The sequence below is a fragment of the Giraffa tippelskirchi genome, chromosome 5, assembly GCF_054371585.1.
Source record: "Giraffa tippelskirchi isolate mGirTip1 chromosome 5, T2T-mGirTip1v1.2.pri, whole genome shotgun sequence".
In the NCBI taxonomy this organism is placed as follows: domain Eukaryota; kingdom Metazoa; phylum Chordata; class Mammalia; order Artiodactyla; family Giraffidae; genus Giraffa; species Giraffa tippelskirchi.
The window spans coordinates 146,791,827-146,816,999 of NC_137279.1; the positions used below are offsets into that span (position 1 = coordinate 146,791,827).

The following is a 25,173-nucleotide window of genomic DNA, read 5'->3' on the forward strand; positions in this document are numbered from 1 at the left end:
TGCTCAGTCATGTCCGACTGTTTGTGACTCCATGGCATGTAGCCCACCAGGCTCCTCTGTCCATGAGATTTTTAAGGCAAGGATACTGGAATGGGTGGCTATTTCCTTCTCCAGCTGATCTTCCCAACCCAGGAATCAAACCTGCGTCTCCTGCATTGACAGGTGGATTCTTTACCACTGAGCCACCAGGGAAGACCTTGTTATTACCCTCAGTTCAGTTCAGTCACTCAGTCATGTCCAGCTCTTTGCGACCCCATGGACTGCAGCACACCGGGTTTCCCTGTCCATCACCAACTCCCAGAACTTGCTCAAACTCATGTCCATCAAGTCGGTGATGTCATCCAACCATCTCATCCTCTGTCGTCCCCTTCTCCTCCTGCCTTCACTCTTTCCCAGCATCAGGGTCTTTTCCAATGAGATAGTTCTTCACATTAGGTGGCCTAATTATTGGAGCTTCAGCTTCAGCATCAGTCCTTCCAATGAATATTCAGGACTGATTTCCTTTAGGATTGATTGGTTTGACCTCCTTGCAGTCCAAGGAACTCTCAGGAATCTTCTCCAATACCACAGTTCAAAAACATCAATTCTTTGGCGCTCAGCTCTCTTTATAGTCCAACTCTCACATCCATACATGACTACTGGAAAAACCATAGCTTTGACTAGACGGACCTTTGTCAGCAAAGTAATGTTATTTTCCTATACTAACTTAATTATGTTGAGGTATGTGCATGCATGCATTCTCAGTGATGTCCGCCACTTTGTGACCCCATGGACTGTAGCCCACCAGGCTCCTCTGTCTGTGGAATTTTTCAGGCAAGAATACTGGAGTAGGTTTCCTCCTCCAGGGGATATTCCCAACCCAGAAATACAACCCAACTCTTGTGTGTCTCCTGCATTGACAGACAGATTCTTTATCACTGAGTCACTTAGCAATCAAGGTAGTTTCCTTCAGTTCCCTGTTTGTTGGGTATTTTTTATCATCAAAGTTTGTTGAATTTTGTCATTTTTTATCCTTCGTTGATTGAGATAATTGTGTTTTTTTTTATTCATTCTGTTAATGTATATTACATTGATTTTCATATATTTTACCATTTTTTGCATTTCAAGAATAATTCCCACTTGGTCTTGGTGTGTAATATTTTTAATATGCTGTTTAATTGAATTTTCTAGTATTTTGTTGAGGATTTTTATATAAATATTCATAAAGTATATTCATTTTCATTATTTATAGTTTCTTTGTCTGGCTTTGGTATCAAGCTAATATAACCTCATAGGAGTTAGGAGATAATCCTTCCTCTTCAATTTTTTGGAAGAATTTGAGAAGTACTGTTCATTCTTCTTCACTAAGGGAGCCATCTAGTCTTCAGCTTTCTTTGGGAAAATGTTGGGAAGTCTTTGATTATTATTCAGTCTCCTTATGAATTATAGATCCATTTAGAATTTCTGTTTCTTCATGATTCAGTGTCTGTAGGTGCATATTTCTAGGAATTTGACCATTTCCTCTAAGTTATCCAATTTATTTGAATATAACCTTTTATAGTACTCATAATATTTTTTATTTTTGTAATATTATAGTAATGTCCCCTTTGATTTCTGATTTTAGCTATTTGATCCTTATCTATGTTTTTCTCCTAGTCTTTCTAGATAAAGTTTTGCCAATTTTGCTTACCTTTTTGAAGAAGCAAATCCTGTTTTCAGTGTTTTTTCTGTTGTTTTTATAATTCTGTTTTGTTATTTCTATGCTAGTATTTATTATTTCCTTTTTTTATGCTGGCTTTGAGTTTAGTTCATTCTTCTTTTTCTAGTTCCATAAGGTATGTAGTTTGTTTACTTGCGATCTTTCTTTTTCTGTAATGTTATCACTTACAGCTATATTCTTGCTTCTTGGCACTGATTTTGCTGCATCCCATAAATTTCAGTATACTGTACATGCATTTTTATTTGCCTCAAGATACTTTCCATTGTGGTTTCTTCTCTGACTTATTGGCTCTTTAAGAGTGTGCCATTTAACTTTCTCAGATTTATGAATTTTCCATTTTTCCTTATGCTGTTGATTTTTTCATTCCCTTATGATTGCAAAATACATTTGGTATGATTTCAGTATTTTAAAATTTTTTAAAACTTGTCTATGGCCTAACATATTGTGTATCCTGGATTATGTCCCATATACACTTGAGAAAAATGTATATTCTGTTGTGGTTGACCGAGTGTTTTGCATATGTCTGTTAGGTCCAATTGATCTATAGTTTTGTTTGAATCTTCTGTTTACTTTTTGATCTCTCCGTTGTTCTATCCTGTATTGAAAGTGAGGCACTGAAGTCTCCTACTATTTATTGCAGAGATGTTCATGTCTGCTTTCAATTCTGTAAATGTTTGCATCATATATTTTGTGCATCAGATGTTTGACACATGTGTGTTCATAATTATTATGTTTTCTTGGTTAACTCACCCTTTTTTATGTAATGTCTTTATTTTGTTATATAACATCTTTATTTTGTTATATAATGTCTTTCATGTCTTTATTTTATTATAGAATAGCCTTACTCAAGGTCTACTGGTTAAGTGTTAATTTTGTCCAAAATTTACCTTCACAGAAACATCTGGAATAATGTGTGACCAAACATCTGAGTACCATGGCTTAAATTGTCACATAAAATTGACTATCAAAGGTAGTTTTACTAAATATAAAATGCTCAGTAGATACCTTTTTTTTTAATTTCAGCATTTTAAATATATCATCCCACTGCCTTCTCGACTATAAAGTTTCTGCTGATGCATCTGCTGGTTGTCTTATTGAAAATCCTTTGTATGTGATGAGTTACTTTCTCTTTTTGCTTTCAAATTTCTCACCTCGTTTGGGACTTTTAACAGTTTTTTTATTCTTTCGATATGAGTCTCAGTTTGTTTATCTTCCTTGGCATTCATGGAGCTTTGATTTGCAAATTCATGTATTTCCTCAAATTTAGGAGTTCAGCCAATTTTTCTTCAAATAACCTTTCTGCTCCTTTCTCTCTTCTCTTTCTTGGAATTCCATAATGAATATATTAGAACATTGTATAGGATTTTATAAGTTTCTTAGTCTCTGTTCACTTATCTTCATTCTCTTTTCATTTTGTTCCTCAGGCTCAATTATTTCAAATGACATCTTTAAATTTTGCTGATTCTGCTTTCTTTCTTAAAGATCTATTTTTGAATCCTTCTAGTGAACTTTTTGGGCTTTCCTGCTGGCTTCAGATGGTAAAGAATCCACCTGCAATGCAGGAAACCTGAGTTCAGTCCCTGGGGTGGGAAGATTCCCTGGAGAAGGGACTGGCAATGCACTCCGTTATTCTTGCCTGGGGATTCCCCATGCACAGAGGAGCCTGGCGGACTATAGTCCATAGGCTTACAAAGAGTCAGACACAACTGAATGAATAAGCACTGCACAGTAAACTTTTCAGTTTGGTTGTTTTATTTTTCTGTCTCCCCTCGCCCCAAATTCTGTTTATTTGATTATTTCTATGCCTTCATTGATATTTTATTCATGGATTGTTTTCCTTATTTCCTTTAATTCTTTGTCTATATTTTCCTTCATCTCTTTGAGCAAATTTTAAAAGCGTTGTTTTAAAACTTTTGTCCAATAAAGCTGATATGGATGTTTCTTTGGGGAAAGTTTCTGGGTATTTATTTTTGTCCTTGAATGGGCCTTGTTTCCCTATTTCCTTTGTATGCCTTGTTGAAAATATGACATTTGTAAAATAGTCACATGTTCCAGTCTTTGCAGACTTGCATGGAAATCTCTTACTAGTTAGTGAACCCCTTAAACTTGAGTTTAACCCAAAGTGAATATACTTAAAGTTTTCTTGGGTCTTTTCTGGACGTGCATCCTGTCTGGGTCAGTGTATCCCACCTCTCCCACCCTTTGCCCTTTGGTAACCTTAAGTTTGTTTTCTATGTCTGTGAGTCTATTTCCGTTTCCTAAATAAGTTCATTTGTGTCATTTTTTTAGATTCCACGTATAAGTGATATCATTTGCTATTTGTCTTTCTTTGTCTGGCTTGCTTCACTTATGATAATCTCTAGGTCCATCCATTTTGCTACAAATCACATTATTTTATTCTTTTTTATGACTTAGTAATATTACATTATATATAATATTCTACATATATGTGTATGTATATATATAAAATATACATGTCACATCTACTTTTCAATTCATCTGTTGATGGACACTTAAGTTGCTTCCATGTCATGACAATTTTAAATAGTACTTTGATGAACATTGGGTTGGATGTATCTTTTCAGATTATGTCTTTCTTCAGATATATGCCCAGGAGTGGGATTGTGGGATCATATAGTAGTTCTATTTTTAGTTTATTAAGGATATTCCATACTATTCACAGTGGTTTTACCAGTTTACATTCCCATCAACAATGTAGTGGGTTGTTTTTTCTACACACCATCTTCAACATTTATTATTTATAAACTTTTTGATGTTGGCTATTCTGACTGGTGTGAGATGATACCTCATTGTAGTTTTGATTTGAACTTCTCTAATAATTGGCAATGTTGAATATCTTTTCAGGTACCATATGGCCATCTGTATGTCTTCTTTGGAGAAATGTCTATTTAGATCTTCTATCCATTTTTTTGCACTCTAATCCTAGGTTTTATTCAACACAATTATTTTATTCTACACAACAAAATGGAAGCACAGCATTATCTAAAATGCTGCAAAGTTAAAAAACTCAAAACAGAAAATTAATAATACTGACTGTACAAGACAAACCAGAAAAGAATGTACATGTTGCCAAGGTAACCTGTATAACCACCATGAATACCAAAACAACAGGGATTTTGTGATGACCTATCAGAGCTGGTTTTCAACTTACTCACCATTTCAGAAAGAAAGGGAGATGTGGGTGTGTTTGTGTGCACACATGTGTATACACATGAGTACATTGTGAAAAGAATCATTTTGGGCAGATAACAGGCTGTCACTGACCCTAGAGATCAGAGGACTCAAGCAGGGGAACAGGGCCAGGCTAACAGGAAAGGCAGTTGTGTAAAAGCATTCCCTTTCCTGTAGGACTCTGCAGGCCGGCAGGTTAGGGCCTGACCAGACCACCAGAGGGGCCCCAGATCATTTGTGGAATGGCAAAACAAACTCCCACTTGGAGCGGTACAACCACTTGAAGCCCTCTGTTTATCCCTGCTGACTTTGCTGCTAAACTGACTCTCAGAAACTAAAAGTGTGGAATGTTTCTAGCCAGAAAGCTAGAGGTCATCCTTCTAAGCACAACCCCAAACCAACAACATGCCTGCAACCCGAATCATGTTGACAGAGGAATTATCTCAATTGCTTGCTTCACCTTCAAAGCCTGCCCCCAAATGATGCATTTCTTTCCTAGCAATACTCCTTCAGCTAGAAAAGTGACAAGAGTGTGTTGGATGGGATACAAGTCACAGGGGCAGGACTTCGGTGGCCCTGCTTATAGGGAAGAGTCGGAGCTGGAGCGGCTCCTTGGGTGGGCTGCAGGGGGAGCAGGCTCACCTTTGCAAAGAGGCCCTGTGTCAAGGGAAAAGTGACCTTCTCCTCATCCATGGGAGTGACCTGTGCCATGTGGGAGGTGGTAGTAGCATTCTCCTGAGAGGACTGACTGGAATCCAGTGGAGCTGGCCGAGGCCAGGGGACCAGCACAGTGGTGGCAGTGCTCTCCTGACCATCGATTTGTCCTCCATCCATGTGATTCAGTGCCTTTTCCACCTCATCTGGATTCTCAAACTGCATATATGTATTGTCTTTAGACAGATGGGGGTGCATCCTTTCCACAGACATGTCAATCATTAATTTTCCCAGAGTTGGAGTGTATCTGCACGATGTGATCCTTGGCCACATTTATGGTGAGCCTCCTGATGTGCACTTTGGTGGGTTTGGGGGATGTTCTCTGCCTTTTCTTTTCATTTTCATCTCTTTTGGGTGGTTTGGATTTGGAGGGGGAGCCCCACCTGTTGTCATATTTGCCCTGAGAAGGACTCTGAGAGCCAGAGGTGCTGCTGGAGCTGGAGCTGCAGGATATGCTGAAACTTCTGAGAGGCTAGATGCTGAGGATGAGCCGGAGCTGCTGCTGGAGCCCATGCTGGGGCCCGAACTGGAGATGGAGCCAACTGAGACCTAGTGCTGCTGCTACCACTGGAAGCACTGCACCACTTTCGAGTTTTATACCAGTCGTGATCCTTCTCCCCTGACTCCTTGGTGGTCACTTTATCTCTAGAGCGATCCTTGGAGTTCATATCAGAGTGATCTTTGCATTTGGTAGGAGAAGGGGCAGGAGCCCTAGTGCTCGACCTTTTATTATTTTCTTTGACTCCTGGCAAACTTCTCTTTCATCTCTGATAAATCCATTCTCCCCTTCTGAGGTATTCAAAGCAGCGATGGGGACCTCACTTATCTGAACTCTCACTTCTAACTTGAGTCTGAGAAATGATCCCTGACCAAGTGAAATTTACACCAAAGTGCAGCATCTTCCTACCTCCATAACCTCCTCCCGCTGTACTCAGCCTCTGAAGCCAGCCATTTCTCTGTTCTGCCCATTTTTTGATTGGGTTGTTTTTACTTGTTTGTTTATTGAGTTGTATGAGCTGTTTGTATATTTTAATTTGAGATTAATCTGTCAGTCACATCGTTTGCTAATATTTTCTCTGATCCTATAGGTCTTTTTGTTTTATGGTTTCCTTTGCTGTGCAAAAGCTTTTAAGTTTAATTAGATACCATTTGTTTATTTTTGTTTTATGTCCCCAGGTGAAATGTCTTGATTTCCCAAAGAGTTTCTACCCAGGTTTATTTTGGGATCTTAGATTTTCGATTTGTATTTCTCAGTCCACACTGCTTTCCCCTGGGGTCTGTAGATCAGCAGTTCCCTGCAGTTTTTACAGTGTTCACCACTATTTCTTTGGTTTCTAGCCTGAAATCTTTATTTCCATTTCTCTTCTAATCTTTGGGTCAGGTGAGAGACAAACCAGCCCTTCAGGCAGCCCAAAAACAAGCTAGAATATTCCAAACAAATTCTACTCTGTTCCTTCCGTCGTAAGTAAGAGAACTGACAATGGGTTGATTTCTCCTGACTCTGCTTCACCACACTGGGGAAGGAGTAGGGAACTGAAAATAAAAATGTTATGAAATGCCTTACTTTTCTATCAATATATTAATAAATATTTTCATTAAATATTAATAAGTATTAATATTCTAATAAAATATATTTTCTGTCATATGTTTCTACATCTAAATGATCCCTTGAAATAATCTGACTCTTTTGAATGTGGCTTTTTCTGGATTGAGTGCTTACTTAGTTGCTGTAAATCATTGACTTATTTCCAGAGCTTATATAAAGCTGTTTTAGCCATTCTGTATTTATTTATCTGATTTTGCTGTGAAAGATTGAGGATATGAGTGGTAACCTCATAGATTCCTAGTCTACCATCTTTCTGACCCATTATTCTTGTATTCATTTTATCCATTTCATTTTCTCTTTCTAGAATTCCTGTTATTCAGACAGACCTCTTGGACTGATCCTCTAACTTTCCTACTTTTTATAACCTATTTCCTCCTTTCTTAATTTTCCCTCTTTTATGGAATATTTACTAAGTTTTTCCTTCTAACTCTATTTTTTAAGTTATGTAATCAAAATTTTAAAATACACACTAAAATACACAACATCAGTTCTTAGTTAATAGATGCAATTTCTAGTTAATAGATGCAATTTCTTCTCCTTATCTGAGAATACTGATATCACATAGATTTGATTTTTTTATTGGAGTACAGTTGCCTTACACTTCTGTGTCAATTTCTGCTGTACAGCAAAGTAAATCAGCCATACTTACACATATAGCCCCTGTTTTTTGGATTTCCTTCCCATTTAGGTCACCATAGAACACTGAGTTCTCTGCAAAACTTGGTATGGGGACCTACATTTCCCCATTTTTCAGTCAGGTACCCCTGAATCCTTAGCTGTACTTATGTCTCTGAATATAGAATCTCTCTAGTTTAACTTTTCTGCAAAATGAATCTTTAATCTCCCATCTCCTACAAGGGGATGAAAGAGTCACTTGGTTACATGTGGTTGCCAAAAGTTCTGTCAACATAATTATGCCTTTTAAACAATTATTTAAGTAATGTTTCCAATTCTCTACCTTTTTAGTGTTCTGTATTGTGAATCAGCTTTTTTCTTGTTTCCCTGCAGTAAATTTCAACTTTATAATATTTGTTGTCCACTACCTTTTATTCATCTGCTTTCCTGCTTCCAATTGTTTTTCATATGTCCCTGCTATTTTCTGTCTTTCTTTCTCATTGTCTTTACATATTTTTTTCATTTTTTATTATGGTACTAGGTTGCAGGGAGGAAGCAAAAAAATTAATATGTTGAAACAATTTAACTTATTCTTTTTAATCTGAAATCAACATTGATATTTTAAATTGAGCTGACTTGTATTCACAATTTACATTAGATATGTGAAAAGAAGGTAAGATAAAAAGGTGAAAAGGAGGTAATATGAAGTTTTGGAACATATATTCTGTTAGAGACAAGGGATGTTTTAACCCTTGGAAAATGTCAATTATAAATCATGCTAAATTCTGATTGACTTCCCTCTCAAGTGAATACTTTTGTAGCCATCATCAGTGGATCATGAAGATTAAAATGTGTTAACCATCCCAGATAATGTCACATTGTAACATTTGATTTAATTTATTGTTTCTCTTTTATAGATGAGGAAAGTGAGTTTAAAGAGCTAAGATAGTTTACTCAAGATCATATAATCCATAAGTGCCAGAGCTTTGCTATTCCCAGGCTGTTTCCTGATTCAAAGTCTAGTGCCCTTTCTTTTTCACCATGATGCCTCCTAAGGACCATAAATGTATCACTATGAAGTAATTAAATCATATGCATCAGAATATGGTTGTATTAGATTAAGCTATCTGAATCCATGAAACCTAATAAAATCTGTCACTCCCTCTGTCATTCCAAATGTTGTGGAACCACCCATTTTATATAAAATTCTATTAATTATTTCCCATTTATTCTAATATTCCTGATGTTTAAAAAAAGCCATGAGGGTTAAAGAGTATCTTACTTATCTAAAATCATTATACTTATCTAAAAACATTGGAATTAGAGTAAAAAATAACATTTTCCCCTATATTTTAAAATTTAAATCGCAGACAATTACCTTATACTTGCTTTGACAAATTGGTCAATTTTAAGCAGCCAGAAATTATACTGATGTTGCTTCAACAATTTAGTATTATTTTTTTGCATAGGATTTTATCAATTCAGTATTAAAGATCACTTTTATTTTTTTTAACTAAGTAGTATTTTCTGTTGCTTTCCAATTATTGCATTTTTTTATTTAGGATTATCTTAAACCATTCTACCAATTTCTATACAATAATATATTCAAATATATAGTCAAAGTGATATAGCATGAGAAATACTTTTCTACTGAGCAATGTTTCTCCTTTCTTCACTATAAAGATTTCTTTTCAGAAAGATTGATATAATTTCTTTCTCTGACCATACTCAACTGTGAGTTCAACAGACCTTAGTTTGAAAGATTAGTGAGTTTGGCAGTCTCTTTCTACTATTTAGTTAATATCAGGTAATACTATTGTGTTTGTGATGCAAACCTTTCTGCACTAGTTATTTCCTCTAAATTGAAAGATGGGCAATTCTGGGAGTACTGAGTGAGAGGAGTGCTTTTGCAATCCCGCAGGAAGCAGCATCTTTTAACTTTCATGATTTTCATAGGAAGAACCCTTTTCAATCCCAGCTTATACCTACTCTTTGGTATTTGTAAAAAAAAAAAGTAGTTATGACAAATTCTTGAGTCCATCAGATCAAACTTTGCATAGTTATCCAAATATTCTATTTTTATTATCCAATTACTTCTGCCTGCTGATTTTTCTTTTGTCTACTTAACCAAGAATTAAAAGAGATATTGAAATCTTCCACTATAATTGTGAATTTGTTTGCTTCCCCTTAATTCTGTCAAATTTTGTTTCCCTCATTTTGAGGTTATTTTATTAAGTATCTACCTGATTATAATTGATACATATTTTTGGTAAGTTGGACCTTTTATTATTATATATTTAACTTCTCTGTTCCTAATAATGCTTTTTTCTTCATGTTTTCTGTTGTCTGACGTTAGGATATATGCTCAACTATATTTTAGTTAAAATTTTCCATATATACTTTTTCATCCTTTCATTTTTGAATTTCTGATATATATATATATATATATATATATATATATATAAAATGAAAATAGGAAATTGCTGGTCCAGTTCTGTAGTCTCTTTATTTTTACTATATTTATTGAGATAACTGGGCCTATTTCTAGCTTCTACTTTTTTTTTCCAGTTCTAATCTTGTTTCTGTTTACTTTCTTGTTTTTTCATAACAAATATGTATATTTTTCCTTTCCTTTGACTTATTATTTTGAAATAATTTCAAATTACAGAAAAGGCACATACATTACAAATTATTCCTAAATACCCTTCACCTGTTCCCCAGATGTTACCATCTTATATAATCATAGCACAGTTATCAAAAGAGGAATTTAATTAACATTCATACCATACTGGTGGCTCAGATGGTAAAAAATCTGCCTGCAGTGTGAGAAACCCAGGTTTAGTCCCTCAGTTAGGAAGATCCCCTGGGAAAGGAAATGGTAACCCATTCCAGTATTCTTGCCTGGAGTATTCCATGGACAGAGGAACCTGGCGGATTACTGTCCATAGGGTCGCAAAGAGTCATGCAGGACTGAGTCACTAATACTTTCACTTTCGTACAGTACTATTAACTTATCTGTGAACCATATTCATGTTTTACCAGTTGTGTAATGTTTTTGATTTGTCCAGGATCCAGTCCTTATATTGCCTAGGTTTTAGTTGTCTCATTTTTTTGTTTGATTTTAATTTAAAAAACTTTTTTTAAGAAACTAAAATCTTGTTATTTGTTCGACCTTACTTTCCATATCTTTTGTAGCATCTCCTTGATTTATCTCTTAACTTGCTGCACCTCACTTTTCTTCAAAAGTATTTATTACATGAGACTATAGTAGAAAACCTTTCACCTTTTATCCTAGACACTAGTTTTTTACCTCACATTTGAACAATAAGTTGACTAAATTTTTAAGTCTATGTTTAAGATTATTATTCTATACAAGCATACCTCATTTTTTTCTGTTTTGTGAATATGCATTTTTGCCAATTGAAGATTTATGGCAAAACTGCATCAAGCAAGTCTCTTAGCACTGTTTTTCCAACCACATTTCCTCTCTTTGTGTCTGTTTCACATTTTGGTAATTCTTCCAGTATTTCAAACTTTATAATTATTATATTTGTTATGGTGATCTGTAATCAATTATATTTGATGTTGCTATTGTAATATTGCTTTGGGACACCACAAACCGTGCCTATAAAAATGAATAACTTAATCAATAGCTTTCATATGCATTCTGACTGCTCCACCCACCAGCCATTCACCTGTGTCTCCCCCTCTCTTTGAGCTTCCCTTATTCCTTGAGACACAAAAATAGTGATATTAGGCCAATTAATAACCCTACAGTGGCCTCTAAATGTTCAAGTAAAGGAAAATTCACACATCTCTACCTGTAAATCAATAGCTAGAAATGATTTAGGTCACCACAGAGCGTTGAGTTGAGTTCCCTGTGCTATGCAGTAGCTTCTCATTATTTCTCTATTTTATACATAGTATCAATAGTGTATATATATCAGTCTCAATCTCCCAATTAATCCCAGCCCCCATTTCCCCTTTGGTATCCATATGTTTGTTCTGTACATCTGTGTCTGTTTCTGCTTTGCAAATAAGATCATGTATGCCATTTTTATAGAGTCTACATATATGCGTCATCCAAAAAAGAGGTGATATGCACATATGTATAGCTGATTCACTTTTCTGTATAGTAGAAACACAACATTGTAAAGCAAGAACACCCTAATTAATTTTAAACAGAATGTGAAAAAGATATCTTTGGCGCTTCCCAGATGGTACTAGTGGTAAAGAACCTGCCTGCCAGTGCAGGAGATGTAAGAACTGTGGGTTTGATCCCTGGGTAGGGAAGATCCCCGGAAGAAGGAAATGGCAACTCACTCCAGTATTCTTGCCTGGAGAATTGCATGGACAGAAGAGTGTGGTGGGCTACAACAGTCCATGGGGCCACAAACAGTTGGACACGACTGAAGCAACTTAGCAGCAGCATCTGTATAACTTAGCTACACAGCAGAAACTAACACAACATTGTAAATCAATTATATTTTAGTTAAAAAAATTTAAAACTAGAAATGATTAAGCTTATTGAGAATGACAAGGTTTGCTGGGCATTTTGCACCAGTTAGCCAAGTTGTAAATACAAGGGGCACATTTTTGAAGGAAATTAAAAATGCTACTGGAGAAGGAAACGGCAACCCACTCCAATATTCTTGCTTGGAGAATCCCATGGACAGAGGAACCTGGCGGGCTACAGTCCATGGGTCTCAAAGAGTCAGACACGACTCAGCAACTAAACCACCACCACCACCAAAAATGCTACTCCAGTGAACACACGAATAATAAGAAAGTGAAACATCCTTACTACTGATGCTTAGAAAGTTTTAGTTGTCTGGATAGAAAATCAAGTCAATAACAACATTCCCTTAAGCCAAAGCTTAATCCAGAGCAAGACTTTAACTCTCTTCAATCCTGTGCATGACAAGAGAGGTGAGGAAGCTGCAGAAGAAAAGTTTGAAGCTAGCAGTTTGGTTTATGAGGTTGAAGGAAAGAACCCATCTCTGTAAAATTTAAGTGCAAGATGAAGCACCCAGTGCTGATGTAGAAGCTGCAACAAGTTATCCAGAAGATCTTGCCAAAGTAATTAATAAAAGTGGCTACACTAAACAACAGATTTCTAATGCAGACAAAACAGCCTTATATTGGAAAAAGATGCCATTGAGGACTTTCCTAGTTAGCGAGGAAAAGTCAATGTTTGGATTCAAAGGACAGGATGACTCTTTTATTATAGGCTAACACAGTTAAGGACTGTAAGTTGAAGCCAATGCTCACTTACCATCCTAAAACCCTAGGATTCTTAAGAGTTACAACCTTAAATCATCTCTGCCTGTGTTCTATTAACAGAACAATAAAGCTTAGATGACAGGACATCTGTTTATAACATGGTTTCCTGAATATTAAGTCTACTGTTTAGACCTACAACTTAAAAATGAAAAAATATTTCTTTCAAAATTTTGCTACTCATTGACAGTGCAACTGGTCATCCAGTAGTTCTGATTGAGATGTACAATGAGATTAATGTCACTCTGATCACTCTGATGCCTACTAACACGATATTCTGCAGTACATTTATCAAGGAATAATTTTGACTTTCAAGTCTTATTTTCAGAAATACATTTTGTAAGGCTGTAGCTACAATGGTTAGCAATTCCTCTGATTGATCTGTTCAAAGTAAATTGAAAACCTCCTGGAAAGGATTTACCATTCTAGATGCTCTTAAGGACGCTTGTGATTTATGGGAGGAGGTCAAAATACCAACATTAATAGGAGTTTGAAAGAAGTTGATTCTAACCCTCCTCGATGACTTTGAAGGGTTCAAGACTTCAGGGAAGAAAGTAACTGCAGATTTTGTGGAAATAGCAAAATAATTAGAAGTGGAGACTTAACGATCTCACTGAACTGCTTCAGTCTTACAATAAAACTTGGACAAATGAGGAGTTGCTTCTTACAGATGAGCAAAGTGATTTATTGAGGTGGAATCTATACCTGGTGAAGATGCTGTGAAGATTGTTTGTAAAAGGAAGAGTAGATTGAAGAGATAAATTTCATTACTATTTTATTTTAATTGCCACAGCCACACTGACCTTTAGCAACCACCACCCTCCAGCCAACAGCCGTCAACATCAGGGCAAGATCCCCTGTGACTTGCTGAAATCTCAGATAATGGTTGGCAGTTTTTAGTAATAAAGTAATTTTAACTAAGGTATATACATTTTTCAACATGATACTTTTGCACACTTAATAGACTATACTGTAGTGTAAATATAATTTTATATGCACTGGGAAACCAAAACTGTGTGTGTCTTTCTTTATTGTGATGCTTGCTTTATCATGGTGGTCTGGAACTGAACCTGTAGTACCTCTGAGTTATGCCTGTACTTCCGAACTGTCACTCCATTGTCTTCTTGCATTCAGTGTTGCTGCTAAGCAATGTGATGTCATTTTATTCTTATTCCTTTAGAAGCTTTTAAAGTTGTCTGACTTTGGTCCTTAAATTTTACTATAATATGGTTATACACACACACACACACACACACACACATGTAATTAAAAGTAAACATGGTTATATGTATATTTTACTCTTTCTCCCTTCTACGTAGCATATCTTACATTTATGTGTTCACATATTTTCCCCTCTCCATTTTTCTTTTTCTCATCTTCTGGGAAACCAGTTACTTCAGCACTTTTACTTCTCTATATCTTTCCATTTCTTTTTAATTTATATCTCTTCATCCTTCCCAGAATTCTTTCAGGAAATTATTCCATCTGATCTTTAAGCTCATGAACTATTCTTTAGTAACATCCATTTTACTATTTGTATCATCCACCTACATAAGATTTTCACTTATATACTTTATTACTATTTTTTCTCATTCTTATTTTATTTTATATTGTTTTTATTCCTTTTTTGGTAAGTTCAGTATAATTAATTGAAATTCTTATTCTGTCTAATATTGTTTCTTGTAGCATCTCTTGTCCAGCTTGTTATCTTTTTCTTGATAAAGTTTTATTTTAACCTGTGAGGATATATTCCCAGAGATTCTCTGATATCTCAGTGCTTATCCTTCTTACCAGGTCTATGTTCTAGTTACATATAAAGTGCTACTTACAATTCCAAGAATATAACGTTTTGCCTGTGCTTATGTTTTTTCCTCCAACTGAAAATACATCCATTTTTGCCTTTTGAAATCCACTTGTTCTGCAGTACTTTAATTACATTTGTTTTCTACACTAAGTTTTTGTTCTCCTTAATAATTACAATTAATGCCTTCATCTTGTACATTCCATAACACTCTATATGTACTTTTTATTGTGGTTGTTTTGAGCAGTCTTCCCCTTGCCAAAATATGAATTTATTGAAAACGATGGATTTTCTTTCTCTATGTCTTCCTTAACATTTGGCAGCTTATCATATCCACATGGAGTACTCTTAAGAGATCTTAAATCAATGTATAAATGAAGTTTACATTTATCTGAGCAAGGCAAATTACATGGCAAGCAAGTATGCAAATGGATAAATAGAATGTGGGTAAGCAAACTATCCATAAGGATAATATATGATTTTTTAATGTTTAATTAGAAATGACATATAATTATGTCATACAGTGATTTTTCTAATCCTTATTTTGTTACTGTAAGGCCAGCCAGAATAATTCATATTTTATATATGCTGAGTATTTTAACTCCTACATAGGGCCATATTTCCTTGTTTACTTTCTCACTGTGATATTTTCAAGTAGCCAAAACTTTTAAAATATTTATCAGATAAACAAATACACTAGTGAATGAATGACCCATGGCTGTTTGTACCATGACCGTATACTTTTTGCTGTTTAAAGTCTCTATTAGTGCCCGCAGTCTTGGTGTAATTACTAATAATAGTGCCTTTCAATCTTGTGAAGTTTCTCAGTTGTATCAGACTCTTTGCAACCCCATGGACTGTAGCCTACCAGGTTCCTCCGTCCACGGGATTCTCCAGGCAAGAGTACTGGAGTGGGTTGCCATTTCCTTCTCCAGGAGATCTTCCCGACCCAGGGAGTGAACCCGGGTCTCCCGCATCATAGGCAGAGACGCTTTACCGTCTGAGTCACCAGGGAAGCTCTTTCAATCTTGAACATGTTCTAATTTGAATGATATGTGATTACATAAATTAAATGCCATACTGTTTCTCTCATCAATAGACCAATTAAAACTTTACTAATAATTTCAAGGATACAAATAACTGTGAGGTTCAGATGAGGCAGGGATAGGTCTGGGACATCAGAGATGGCTTTCTAGGCTTTCTAGGTTTTTCCTTGTCTTGAAGAACTTGCATCTATGGCCCAGCAAAGTAGACGGAATCTCTGTGAGTTTTATTGGTTTATCTCACACAGAGGCAGGTGCTTATTTACATGATGAAATATTTCTGTTTTCTTTTTCAGAAAGTTGTATACTTTCTGTGACTTTCTCCCGAGAGTGTAGCCTTATAGATCCTGGGTTTATTTAATAATAAAGCAATCCTTTAGCCAGGCATCATCCTGCTAAGGGCATTTGATAGATAAGATCTCTTCCTCCTAGAAAATATCATTTGTCCTTTTTTTTTTTTTTTTTTTGAGTTCCATTTGACATGTGGATTAGATCAGATCATGCATATTCTTTCCTTTCCCCCTGGGCACTTTATAAACAGAATGAATGGATCACCGTCCAAATACTTTAACTCCTTCTTCCCACACCTCCAACAGGTTTTGAAATTTAGAAAGCATTTTATTACACTTAGTTTTTTTAAACTACACTTTAGATTATTATTACATATATATTCTTAACAGCTCTAGGTATTCAAAATCCAACAGTAAATAAGGCATATAAAACTCTATCCTCATGAAGCTAGTATATTAGTGGTGAAGATGATATTATATATGTCAGTGGAACTTCTGTAAGATTATGAAGTTATAACATATGCTTATGGATATATAGTATATTGTTTCATTTATATTAGCAAATAAATCAATCGAATTACACGACAGCTTAACTAATTTTTGTCGTAAACATTATCCAAAATTCCTCTTTCTAGTTATTAACTTGTACTAAATATATGTTTTATTTTATTTAAATTAAACCTGTTATCCCTTCTAGTTTTTATTCTAAATTGCCTAACCAAATATTTTAGTTTTTCTTTATGAAATACTGCATGTCAGATATTTTAAAGAGATATGATGTTTCAAGAATACTTATTGCGTCTTGTATTTTGAGTTTTTTCCATTGTTAGAAATTAAACATGTAAATTTCTTGATTTATACTGAAGGAGTATGGCATACCAAACAGACATTGCAACCCTTAAAGTATGTGTTAGTGTTTTCTTAACCCTCTGTTATAAGTATAGCTGAAAGATGGGACAATTATATGCAGTTATTTCAACAAAATGCCAACTGTTATATAAAAGACATTTCTGACAACAAAACTGCTATTTTCAATTCAGAATATAAGGTCACAGGATTAATTATTTGAGGGTCATTATATCCATGTGCCTGTGATCAGATTTATACAATCCTCAGTTATTTTACCTCCATTATGTACTTTGTCTTTCTCTAAATCCACTTATGAGTCTGAAATGAAGACTCTCAAGGAGATTTTACGGTTTCCATTGAAACACATTACATTTTCTGCCTCCAACATTTTTCTTCCAAATTCATCCAATTTATCATATACTGCTGATTTCAATCCACTTGTGCTTTAGGCAGTTCTATCAGTGCTGCTTTTTTTTTTCTCCTAAATTGTTTGCTGGAATGACTGAATTTTAGTCCAGGATATAAAACAGTATAAACTAAATTACTTCAGAGGAGTAATTAGAACATACTCATGCATGTAAAACTAGAAATGTTTGTTGCTGAATTTAAAATTAAAAGCAAACAAAATTTATTTTGTATCAGTATAATAGTTCAAATTGCTTTTTAAGTATTTTTAATATTCTTACTACCAGGAATAGAGAGGGAGAAGGTTAAATTCAAATGAAACTAAGTATAGCTTGATGGAAAGAAAACAGGCTTTGAATCAAATATATTGGTTTTACTTTCTAATTCTAAGCCACAATATGATTATATTCCGGTCCCATATTCCGTATACCCCCTTGCATTGTCCAGCTTCCCATACACTAAAGGATTATATGATTATTTCTGTCTACTTGACTGTGAGCAAAAGTGAAACTCATCACTTCAGAGTAAAAGCAATTAAGAGTATCATTCTCTTTCCCTCCTTGTAGATCTTGGAGGCCATGTGTTCCATTAGCATATTTAAAAGGTACTACTGACACACATTGGTTCTTAGATGAGAAATGGATAAATCTTTACTCTGCTAAGCTACTGGGTTTATACAGATAGAAGAAATTAAGGTTAATTATGCTGATAAATACAGAAATTGATACATAAGAAAACCCTTAAATATGGCCTCATCTTAGTGACCGATACGAAAGCTGTTAGAGATTGGGAAAAATTGGCAGTCTAAGTTTTGTAGTAGCAAAGCATTTCCCTGTTATAACTTGGAAGGCAAACTGTGTGTCTACTAACTTAATGGCTTTAGGGGGAAAATGGAGTATTGATTTTGTGTGTTGGTTGTTCTGTACTGTGTTTGGAAAGTTACCCTATAGAAAAATGAGGAGCTCAGCAAAGTAGGGGCTTCCCTGGTAGCTCAGAGGTTAAAGCGTCTGCCTGCAATGAGGGAGACCCGGGTTAAATCCCTGGGTCAAGAAGATCCCCTGGAGAAGGAAATGATAACCCACTCCAGTATTCTTGCCTGGAGAATCCCATGGAGAGAGGAGCCTGTAGGCTACAGTCCACGGGGTCGCAAAGAGTTGGACACGACTGAGAGACTTCACTTTCACTTTCAGCAAAGTAGCTGGTTTTCAAGGCAAAATACAAGAGATTGAAGAGTTCAGAAATTTAAGCTTGGAAAATCTATCTGCTTCTGTAATCCCAAATAGTAAAACAAAACAGGAAATTAAATACGGCTTTGAGACAAAGGCCCAAACCTCTTAGTTGAAGATGACTTAGGACAGAGGTTAGATTAAGTGTGTGGGCTTCCCACCTACTGTTGTGGATAGCTTCATAGTAACTTCCATTAAATTGGTAGAGTAAGAGAGAATGGAAGAAAGAAAAAGAAAGCAGATCTGAACACTATATATGACTCCAAAAGACTTTTACATGTGATTACTGGCACATAGAACTGAGAGAAGAAATAGATCAACAGCTGAAAGTTTAATGGAAGGATATTACACGAGTATCTTAGTCTGAGATAACTTTGAGCATCCAAGACTTAAATATACACTTGAGTCTCCAATCTTTAGCAAGCAAGAAATACACTGAGAAAGCTGTTGTACCCTTCAGGGTAGGCAATGCACCCCATCTGAGATGTGACCAAGAAGGATAATGAAAGACAGGACTTCTCACAGAAAGCAATATGAGAGACTAATCCAGGACCCATCCACACCTAAAGGTAGGAGAAGTTCACAGAGAAAACCAGTAACTAGTGTGTCCCTCCTGTTCTCCCCCATTTGTAGTTGATTTTTCCCTATACCAGTATGTGTCTGGGTGGATGATTCAGGAGATGACTTGTCTTTGTAATTCATGTCTTTAGACAAAATCTTATTCAGGCCTGATTGATAGACTGTTACACACATCTAGAGATTCTGGACTTGATGGGACTTTCAATTTTTTTTCTTCAGGAGTATGTTCTATATTTAGGGGAAAAAGGATCAAATGATCTGTAATGACTCGTGGCAAGGATTTTGTGCTTATTAAATATTCCAGTTGTTTGTCTACAATTCCCAGCCTCTCTCAAAATTTGATTGGGAGGCCATAGTTTAGTTCTAGTTGATAGATTGTGACTCAAGGTAAGTATATTACTTCTAGGATAAGGTATTTAAGCATACATTTACCTCACTTTTTTCCTGCGAAGTTCTTGGATAGCTCACATTTTCAGATGGTTTAGCTACATTATAGAAGATGTATATCCTATCTACTTTAGACTTACATGAGCAAAATCAACATTTATGAGCAAAATCAACCTTTATTAACCATTTGACTTTGTTTTATCTGTTACTACAGCTAGAATTAGGGCCTTCCCTGGTGGCTCAGTGGTAAAGAATCTACCTGCCAATGCAGGAGCCACAGGAGACACAGGTTCAATCCTTAGATCAGAGAGATCCCCTGGAGGGAGAAATGGCAACCCACTCCAGTATTCTTGCCTGGAAAAATCCCATGGACAGAGGAGCGTGATAGGCTATGTAGTCCATGTGATCCTAAAGAGTCAGACACAAATGAGCAACAGCATGCATGCATGTGCAGTTAGTGTTAATTATTCTAACCACAGTGATCACATCTAACTTAGTCAAAAGGGTATACTAAAAGGATTTACTAAAAGAGTATTCCACAAGTTTGCTATAAAAATTAAAAAAATAACATATGTATAGCACTTGGCATGAGGCTTATCACATGGCATATACCCATACAGTAAAATGTCTAACATGTAGTAAATGTTCAGTAAATGTTAGCTGCTGCTAGTATTATTTCTGTTGTTATTGTAAGACCTCATGTGCCCACAAGTGTTAAAACAATAATAGATAGATAATGTCTATACAGTCTATCTTGATTTCAGAAATATCTTTGAATGAAAGAGATTCTCATAAGAACATTTAGGATGAAGTGGAAAATATTTAGACAATGGCTCAAGTGGTAAAGAATCCGCCTGCAATGTGGGGGACACAGGAGATGCAGCTTTGATCCCGGGGTCGAGAAGACCCCCTGGAGAAGGGAATGGCAACTCACTCCAATATTCTTGCCTGGAGAATTCCATGGACAGAAGAGCCTGGCCGGTTACAGGCCAGGGCATTGCAAAGAGTTGGACATGACTGAGCTACTAACAGAGGCACAAATAGTTTTTCTAACACTTAACAGCAACTACAAATGAATCAGTGTTAATTTGGAGTTAGGTTTTTAATGGGATAGCTTGGTACCCCCTCTTTATTTCACTGTTGTTAGGAAAGATCTAGAATAAAGTACTAGACAGCATGATTATATATTTCATGAGGCTGGAAGAGTTAGCTAATATCCAATGAAAGAATAGGATTGTGAATATTGAGACTGAAACAATGAGCTCAATTCAACAAATGATATTTTATAAGAATAGGTATAAATATTTCACCTTAAAAAAACTATTTAAACACAGACTAAAGGATACATGACTTAAAGAAAATTCATGTGATGTAGAGTTAGGCTTTCAGTTGCCTTCAATCTTACTATGAATAAACAGTATATCCTGTACCTGTTCAATAGCTGGTGGATCTTTGGTTTTATGAATTATGGCACCTAGAATGAAATAAAAGCCTATTGTTATCTAATAACAAGACTCTTAGTACTTGGTGTTCAGATTATAATTCACTCTCCAAAAGCATTTTAACCAACTAAGGATCATTTAGAGAAATATAATTATGATGCTTAGGGGCTTGGAATTAAGCAAAGGATGCTTTCTTGATATATCTGAAAAACTTTTTTAAAATTTTATTTATTTTTCATTTTTGGGTTGCTGGCTCTTCATTGCTGTGCAGGCTTTCTCTAGTTGTGGTGAGTGAGGGCTACACTCTAGTAGCAGTGCACAGGCATCTCATTGCAATGGCTTCTCTTGTTCGAGAGTACAGGCTCTAGGGTGCATGGGCTTCAGTATTTGCAGCACATGGGCTCAATAGTTGTGACTTCTGGGTTCTAGAGTACAGGCTCAATAGTTGTGGTTCACAGGCTTAGTTGCTCCACAGTATTTGGAATCTTTTTGGATCAGAAATTGAGCCCATGTCTTCTGCATTGGCAGGAGGATTTTTTGTAATTGAGCCACCAGGGAAGCCCTAAAAACTTTCTTAAAATTAGAGAAGCTTAAAATTAAAATGAACTGCTTCAGGAATTCCTTCACTGAAGGTATGTAAACAGAAGCTGGCATAAGCATTTGCTGTGATTAAATGAAGAAAGCAATAAAATTAATTGGCTGGTTTGTACTAAAAAATTGGCTGGTTTGTAATTCCAACTATTTTGTAACAGGTTGTAATTCTTTGGTTTGTAAATTCATTGTCTTTAGGTTGTTATTATAATATCAGACACTGTAGGTTAGCAGTTCTTTCAGGAGGTCTACGGAGTTTAAATTATTGTTATGATAATAATAAGACATTATTTGTCCTTTATGCTTTTAATTTTCTCATAGGTATAGACTTTTCTGGAGGCTATATATGTGATGATGGTATCACTGACGTTAATATGTAATGACTTTTTTTGGTTAAATGAATGATTTTTAAAATTTTGTTTTAATTGTAAGTAGTATAAATTTGAAAAGGTCTTTGATGTTCTCAATAATTTTTAAAGGTATAAAGTGACCCTGTGAACAAGAAGTTGATCTGGGTGCTGTGACTACAGAATCAAAATCCCTGACTTTATGGGGCTTACATTCTAAAGCAAGAATATAGACCATAAACAAATGAACAAAGTAATTTTAAGTGGTCGTAAGTAATATGTATTAAAAATAGAAATCTGATAGAGAGTTTATAGAAGGTGATGGGGTACTTTCAGTAACACAGCCTTCTTTATGCGAAGCAATCTGCTTTAGAAAAAGTAAGATCACTTCTGAAGAGTTAGTATTTGTTTTATGATGAAAAGGAAAGATCCATGTGAAGATTGTAGGAAAGAGCATGCCAAACAAAGGCAACAAAGTAAGTTTTACATTGAGAAAAGCTTCATATATGTGAGTATCAGATGAAGTCCTATGAACCTAGTCTATAGTGAGTAGAGAGTGATAGGTTGGATAAATAAGAAGAGCCTTGCATGTAACCCAGATATCAGAACTCAGGCCTCCCTTATTGTCATCCTCTTCATACTTATCTTTAAATATAACCTTTTTTAACCATATTCATAAAAGAAAAAGGTTACATTCATAACCCCAACAAACCCCAAGCAAAATAATATATGGCAAGAGCCTCTAGTCATATTTCAAGTTTAATAAAGCTGAAGTCTTATGTAGAAGGGGACTTCCAGAGAAGACTATCAGACACTCTCTCCAGCAAAACCACCATTTAACTGTTGAAAATTATAGAAAGCTATCATGTAAAGTCTCTGTAAATTATCCAGAGGACATACAGCAAATGAAAGAGAACTCAGTCAAGATAATCTACTAAATCTCAGTAAGAAGGGTGAGAGTTCATGGCATGTGAGCCATGACTTACTTCTTTGTCCACTTGTTTTTGCTCCAGGTTAAAGAAGCAGAAACTCTATGTTGGATACTCTGCTCTGGGTGGATGAGACTGAAGAGAGGTTTCTTTTTTTTCTTTAGTTTCTAGTACAAGGCTACAATTTTATCCTGGAAGGGTAGTCTGTTGGCATTTCTCATTCCCCGAACCCCATGTTGCAGAGGCTCTATTCTAGTCTGGCAAAGGCAGAAGCCTACAGATCCCTACCCTTTCCTAGTCTCTACTCATAAGTGGAAGCTCTTCCTTCAGGCATGGAGGGGTCAGAATACTGGGTCTAGATTACTCCTACTCCAGCTTCCTCTTAGGGCTGAGCTTCTTTACTGGGAGAGGCAAATAAGACCAGGGCTACCACTTTTCTTTCCATGTGTCAGATCATAGAGCAGGGCTATCATTCCAACAGAAGCAAGCGACTGCCCTCACCCCACCTTCTATGTGGTGGAACAGAAGTTCTGCCCAGGAGGAGAGGCAGACCATGAGGATGAAGAGTTCTGCAGTTCTGACTGATAAGATTGAGTTTATCTGAAACAGTTGGAAAATTCCATCCCAAAGAGCATTGTTGAAAACAGTGGATATTTTGGTGGCGATAAGAGGGTGTTGATAGTTCCACGAAACTGGTAGCAACAAGTGAAGTGACAGGACAACCAGAAGTTAAGCAGAGATGACATGACAAAGGACAGCAAAGAATACTCCTGGGATCACAGTCAACTTGGAGGATCAAGAAGTTTGTGGACGTGCTCAGGAGAAAACAGAACAGGGTATGGAATAGGTTTAAAAACATTTTCTAGTCCAGGCACAGATGTGTTAACATAGGACAGAAGCTTCTCTGGCACAAAGGGTTTAAGTAAAACCTCTAACTAAACACTGACTAATAATAAGCTACTTTGACCCAGGGCCAGTTCCTAAAAAGCCAGACATAAGAATAAAGTCACACATCTCTGGCAATCTAGAAGACTATGTGTGTGCCCAAGGCTGCATCCTCTCAAAAACAATTGAACAAGGTACTTCGCAAGTTGTGCAGGTAGTGAAAAACCTGCCTGCTGATGCAGGAGATGTAAGAGACTCGGGTTCGATCCTGGGGTCAGGAAGAGCCCCTGGAGGAGGGCATGGCAACCCACTCCAGTATTCTTGCCTGGAGAATCCCCGTGGACAGAGGAGCCTGGAAGGCTACAGTCCATAGTGTTAGAGTTGGACATGACTGAAGCAACTTAGCGTGCAAGCATGTGCTTCCAAGCAACCAGTCCCTGGCTTCAGTTCAGTTCAATTCATTTCAGTCTTTCAGTTGTGTCTGACTCTTTGTGACCCCATGGACTGTAGCATACCAGGCCTCTCTGTCCAACACCAACTCCCAGAGTCTACTCAAACTCATGTCCATTGAGTTGATGATAACACCCAACCATCTCATCCTCTGTGGTCCCCTTCTCCTCCCACCTTCAATCTTTCCCAGCATCAGTCTTTTCCAATGAGTCAGTTCTTCGCATCATGTGGCCACAGTATTGGAGCTTCAGCTTCAGCATCAGTCCTTCCAATGAATATTCAGGACTGATCTCCTTTAGGATGGACTGGTTTGATCTCCTTGCAGTCCAAGGGACTCTCCGGAGTCTTCTCCAATACCACAATTCAAAAGCATCAATTCTTTGGCCCTCAGCTTTTTTATAGTCCAAATTTCACATCCATACATGACTACTGGAAAAACCATAGCTCTGACTGGAAGGACCTTTGTTGGCAAAGTAATGTCTCTGCTTTTTAATATGCTGTCTAGGTTGGTCATAACTTTTCTTCCAAGGAGCAAGTATCTTTTTATTTAATGGGTGCAATCACCATCTGCAGTGATTTTGGAGCCCAAAAAACTAAAGTTTGTCACTGTTTCTACTGTTTTCCCATCTATTTGCCATGAAGTGATGGGTCCAGATGCCATGATCTTGGTTTTCTTAAGTTTTCTTAGATTTATTAGTCCCTGGCTCAACATTGGTCAAAACCAAAAAAAAAATTATTAATTATGATAGCAGTCTCCAAAACCACACACACACACACACACACAACAGTAAAATTTTAAAACCTTAATTGGATAACGGGATAAACACAATCCTTGATTCATAA

The 25,173-nt window shown here is 36.2% G+C and overlaps 1 protein-coding gene and 1 pseudogene across 4 annotated transcripts in view; one reads left to right on the forward strand and one right to left on the reverse strand.

The window, feature by feature from the left end:
• LRRIQ3 (leucine rich repeats and IQ motif containing 3) overlaps positions 1 to 25,173 on the forward strand; it is a 176,784-nt gene that overhangs the window by 108,263 nt on the left and 43,348 nt on the right. The window lies entirely within an intron of this gene.
• Positions 5,472 to 7,854, reverse strand: LOC145507890 (uncharacterized; annotated as a pseudogene).